At 38.3% G+C, this 5,561-nt stretch overlaps 1 pseudogene; it reads left to right on the top strand.

Annotated features, from left to right (window-relative positions):
- Positions 1-302: 302 nt before the first annotated feature.
- On the top strand, positions 303-2,036 carry LOC139890065 (F-box protein At2g39490-like; annotated as a pseudogene).
- The last annotated feature ends 3,525 nt before the right edge of the window (positions 2,037-5,561 follow it).

Raw genomic sequence — 5,561 nt, 5'->3', positions numbered from 1 at the left:
CACCGCCTCCACCGGTCACCATCACCACCATATAAAAATTAAAGAACTTACTACCATATAATCGTTCTCGTATTAAAAGGAAACGAAAATTAAAGGATTTTCCGCAGACGAAGTAGCTGACGGCGGAATCTTTGGGGGCGGTGACGGTAATTATAGTAGTAGTGGTGGTGATGGTAATTTTGACGGATTTAATATGGACGAATTGTCATGATGCCGTCTGATTCTGCTTTCGATTTCGTGTATGCAGGTTTGTTTTATCGAGTTGTTTGCATTCTGCTCGTTGTATTTATTAATATTTCCGTATGGATCATGAACAACAACAACAACAATCAAACGATTCGTCAAAGTAAGTTTCTCTTTTGTTATATGCCTGTGATTATTTAGCTTTTATTTTTATCTTCTTTTACGGTAATAAAAAAAATAAAACAATGAAGAATTTACAGGCCAGAGATTGATGAAGATTATATAAGCAAATTACCAGATGAAGTTCTTACCAAAATTCTCTCAATTTACCCTTTGGATTCTGGATCAAAAACTGTAGCTCTTTTAACAGGTTTATGGTATAGACCTTGTATCAAGAAGCATGCAGAATCAATACTCAATATTCTAGATTCTTTATCTTCAGTTCGAGAGTTACTACTTGTTAATTTTGATCATAACAATCCTTTATTAATGCCAACAAGAAGACTAGAATACCATGTCAGTGAAAAGTTGATTGCTACCGCGTCAATCAGATTAAACAGCAAACTGAATCTTGATTTTTCAAAAGGATGTCATGAATTTTCAAGGCATGATAATGTTGGGTGGAAGATTGTGATGAACCCATTGACTTTTGGAAATGCTTCTCCATATCCGTTTTCGGACAAGAGTCCTAAATTAACTTCGGTTAACTTCTTAACTTGTGTTAAATGTCTTTCATGGTTGATCAAAAAGCTTCGGTATGTTGAGACATTAATCATTGATATGTTTGATGGATTGAATTATTTTAGTATTAAAGATCAAGATAAGCTGATGAACATATTTCTTTTAGACTGCATACATCTTGAGTCGGTGTGTTTTGGGACATTGGGGACTAAAACTCTTGATTATCGCAGTGTATTATGTTGGTTTTTGGTATACATAATAATAACGTACTTTGAAGATATGAAATTGGAATTTGAAAGTCAGGGGTTCGACCGTACGGTATATAAATGGATCTGTTATCCACTCTTGAGAGAGATTGGAGATGTCAAAGTGCTTACACTTAATGGATGGATATACAAGGTAATTAGTTGAGTTTCCTTATATTCAGAGGTTTTTGCAAAAATTTGTAAATTGTTGGAATTATGTAAATATATGTTTTTATGTTTCTTCTTAATTTGTTGCAGAAAGCTTTTGAACCATTGTTGAATGAGCAACATCATTTTCAATTTAGCAAACTTGAAGACTTGTGGTGGATTGATAATCGGATGGGATGATCGTAACATAAATTTGTTATTTAGTTTCTTGAAGTTTTGCACTTCTCTCAAGAGGTTGTTTATAACTGTAAGTTCTCTTTATGTTATTATTATGCAGGTTCAATTCTCAAACCAATATCTTTATTGTACCTGTGGCGTATGTTATGATAATTTTATCAGTTTCAAACCAAATAGTTAAAACAGATATTACACTTATACTTTCATTATTAAAGGTTTTGACATAGTACTATGAACATGTAGATTGATCCTCTAAGCTACTTGGATCCATGCACCAGTGACCGTCACAACTGCATCAAGATTCAAAAAGCACGATTGCACAAGCTCAAATTAGTGAAACTAGAAGGATTCGAGAACGAGCTGGAGATCATGTATTTCAAAGAGCGATTGATGGATGTTTTCAGTGCTGAACCTATAGTCATAGATGTAAGGCAAGGGATGCACGATCGGTGTTTAATAAGAATCCCGAAACGACAAGCATTTGGTAAAGCACCAGCGTCAAATAAGTTAAAGTTTTTGTACAAATTTGTAGAAGTTGAAGATAACAGAGGTTTGTGTTCTAAGCATACTCACATGCGATAAAATTACAATTGTACAGGTTTAATTGCAACATTTTTGTAGATGAAACCGTGAATTTTTAATTAATAGTTTTATATACCCAATTAAATACAGTGAATACAACAATAACAACAACACTAGAATATTAGGGAGATCGTTTTTGTTGGAGATATGGAGAACTTTAAACAATTAGAGGGAAGATTCCAGGAAACTCACACGAAACTTCCACGAAGTTGTTAGGAAACTCACATGTAGCTTCCACGAAGTTGTGAGGAAATTCACATGTAGCTTCTGCGAAGCTGTCAGGAAACTCACATGTAGCCTCCATGAAGCTGTCAGGAAACTCACATGAAGCTTCAAGGAATTGTTTTTAGCTTACTCCTTAAACCATTCTATAAATAGACCTTCTTGTAACTCATTGTAAACACACCACAAATATTCAGTAATACATTCTCTAGTTGGTCCGTGGACTAAAGCAATCACAACGATTGCATATAACCACGTTATCTCTTGTGTCGATTTACATTTCTTGCATTTATAATCTTTCGTTCATTAAGTGGGTTAGTAATCTTGTAGAATTACTATCGGTGAGTGATCTTGTTGAATCACTTGCGTTGTTTTGGGTCCTAATATCCTTACAACTGGTATCAGAGCTCAAGGTTTCGACTTTGGGTACGATGGCGAAAGACGGAAAGTTTAGAATCGACCGATTCGATGGGAGAGACTTTGGCTTTTGGAAGATGCAAATTGAAGATTACTTGTATCAAAAGAAGCTACATCAACCTCTGTTAGAGACCAAGCCCGAAAGCATGAGCGATGCCGATTGGACGCTTTTGGATCGTCAAGCTTTGGGTGCGATTCGTCTTTCACTTGCTAAGAACGTTGCATACAACGTTGTGAATGAGAAGACGATGTTTGCTTGGTTGAAAGCACTCTCTAACATGTATGAGAAACCTACCGCTTCTAATAAGGTTTTTCTCATGCGGCAATTGTTCAATACGAAGATGAAGGAAGGTACGAGTGCAAAGGATCATATCAACGAGTTCAACGGATCATATCAACGAGTTCAACAACATCATATCGAGGTTAGCATCGGTAGATATTGTGTTTGATGATGAGTTAAAGGCACTAATCTTGCTTTCATCATTACCGGAAAGTTGGTCGGGTACGGTTACCGCAGTTAGTAGCTCTACGGGAACTACTAAGCTAGCGTTTGAAGGAATAAGAGATTTGATTCTTGGTGAAGATACTCGTAGGAGAAACTCGGGGGAATCGACATCCGGTTCTTTGTTAAGTACCGACAACCGTGGTAGGAAATTTGATCGCGGTGAGAAGAAGGGTAGAAAGAAGTCTAAGAAGAGGTATCCATCGAAAGATAGAAGTGAAGCTGTTTGTTGGGGTTGCAATCAAAAAGGACACTTTCTAAGGAATTGTAAAAATTGTCCAGCAAAAGGTGTGAACTTGACCGAGGAAGAAAGTGATGATGCACTTTTATGTAGTGTTGAAAATTCTATGGAGTCTTGGATTTTGGATTCGGGAGCTTCGTTTCATGCTACTCATGTCAAAAGCATGATGAAGAATTTTCGTCCATATCAAGGCAAGGTGAGATTGGCGGACGACAAACAACTCAATATAGAGTGCATTGTAGATGTTGTATTGAAGACTACTCTTGGCTCTAATTGGACCTTGAAAAACGTAAGGTACATTCCTAAATTAAAAAGAAAACTTATTTCAGTTGGTCAATTAGATGATGAAGGTAACGCGGTTACTTTTGAAAACCGCCAATGGAAGGTGGTTAAGGGTAGTTGTGTCGTGGCTCGTGGACATAAAAGGGGAACTCTTTATATGGTTGAAGTGTTTGATGAAGACACGGTGGTTGCTACGGTTAATGTTGAGTCCGAATCAACTCTATGGCACCGAAGACTCGGGCATATGAGTGAGAAGGGTATGAAGATGCTTGTTTCGAGTAGGAGAATTTCAGATTTGAAAAAGGTTGAACTTGGATTTTGCGAACCATGCGTATATAGGAAGCAAAAGAAGGTGACTTTTGGGAAATCGGGAAATGCTCCTAAGTTGGAGAAATTGGAGCTTGTTCATACGGATGTGTTTGGTCCAACCAATGTAGAATCACATGGAGGTTCTCGCTATTATGTCACCTTCATTGACGACTCCACTCGAAAGGTATGGGTTTATTTTCTTAAAGCTAAATCTGATGTATTTAATACATTTGTGAAGTGGAAAGCTATGGTAGAAAATGAGACAAACTTGAAGGTCAAGTGCTTGAAGTCGGATAATGGAGGGGAATATGGTTGTCTTGAGTTTAAAGACCATTGTGCAAAGCTCGGTATTAGAATGTTAAAAATGGTACCAGAGACACCGCAACAAAATGGGGTCGCCGAACGTATGAATCGTACGTTAAATGAAAGGGCTAAGAGTATGAGACTACATGCCGGTTTGCCTAAAATGTTTTGGGTGGATGCGGTTAACACGGCGACTTATTTGATAAATAGGGGACCCTCAACACCGTTGGGTTTCCGAATTCCCGAGGAAGAATGACAAGGTAAGAAGGTGAGTTATGGTCACCTTAGGATCTTTGGGTGTAATGCATATGTGAAGACCAAAGATGCGGATAGAGACAAGCTTGAAGCTAAGTCAAAGAAGTGTATTTTCATTGGCTACGGGTCGGATGAAATGGGTTATCGTTATTGGGATAACGAGGCTAGAAACGTAATTCGTTCTCGCAATGTTACTTTTGATGAAGATTCGGTCTATGGAAAACCGAAAACGGGGAGTCCTAAACCGGGTCATATTACTTTTGACGATGTTTCTATTGATGATCTTACAGGTTCTAGTGGGAGTACGGGAACCAATGAATTGCCAATGAACAGTGAGGCGTCGGAAAATGCTAATGATGGGGATGGTTCGGAAAGCGGTGATGATTTCGAACATAGTGCGAGTTCTAGTGATGAGGAGGATACAAATGAAACCGGTCCAACCATTTCGGTTACTCCTACACTAAGACGCTCGACTAGAGTGCCCAAACCTAATCCTAGGTATTCTCCATCAGCAAACTACTTGCTCTATACCGAGAATGGTGAACCCGAAAGTTACTTTGAGGCAAGGAAGACAAAAGAATCCATACAATGGGAGCTTGCCATGAAAGAAGAGATGGGGTCACTTGAGAAGAACAAAACTTGGTCACTAGTGAAGTTGCCTCATGATAAAAGGGCGTTGCATAGTAAATGGGTGTATCGAATCAAGAATGAGTTGGATGGCAAGAAAAGGTACAAGGCTCGTTTGGTGGTTAAAGGCTTTCAACAAAAGAAAGGAGTTGACTACCAAGAGATATTTTCACCGGTGGTGAAGATGACTACTATTCGTTTGGTACTTTCTATGGTTGCATCCGAAGACTTACATCTAGAGCAACTAGATGTGAAGACCGCATTCTTGCATGGTGATCTTGTTGAGGAGATCTACATGAGGCAACCCGAGGGCTTTGAGGTAAAGGGTAAAGAGAAGTGGGTTTGTAAGCTAAAGAAAAGTTTGTAT

The sequence above is a fragment of the Rutidosis leptorrhynchoides genome, chromosome 2, assembly GCF_046630445.1.
Source record: "Rutidosis leptorrhynchoides isolate AG116_Rl617_1_P2 chromosome 2, CSIRO_AGI_Rlap_v1, whole genome shotgun sequence".
Taxonomy (NCBI): Eukaryota; Viridiplantae; Streptophyta; class Magnoliopsida; order Asterales; family Asteraceae; genus Rutidosis; species Rutidosis leptorrhynchoides.
Note: the sequence above shows the minus strand (reverse complement) of the source record. Positions and strands in the feature narration are given on the sequence as shown.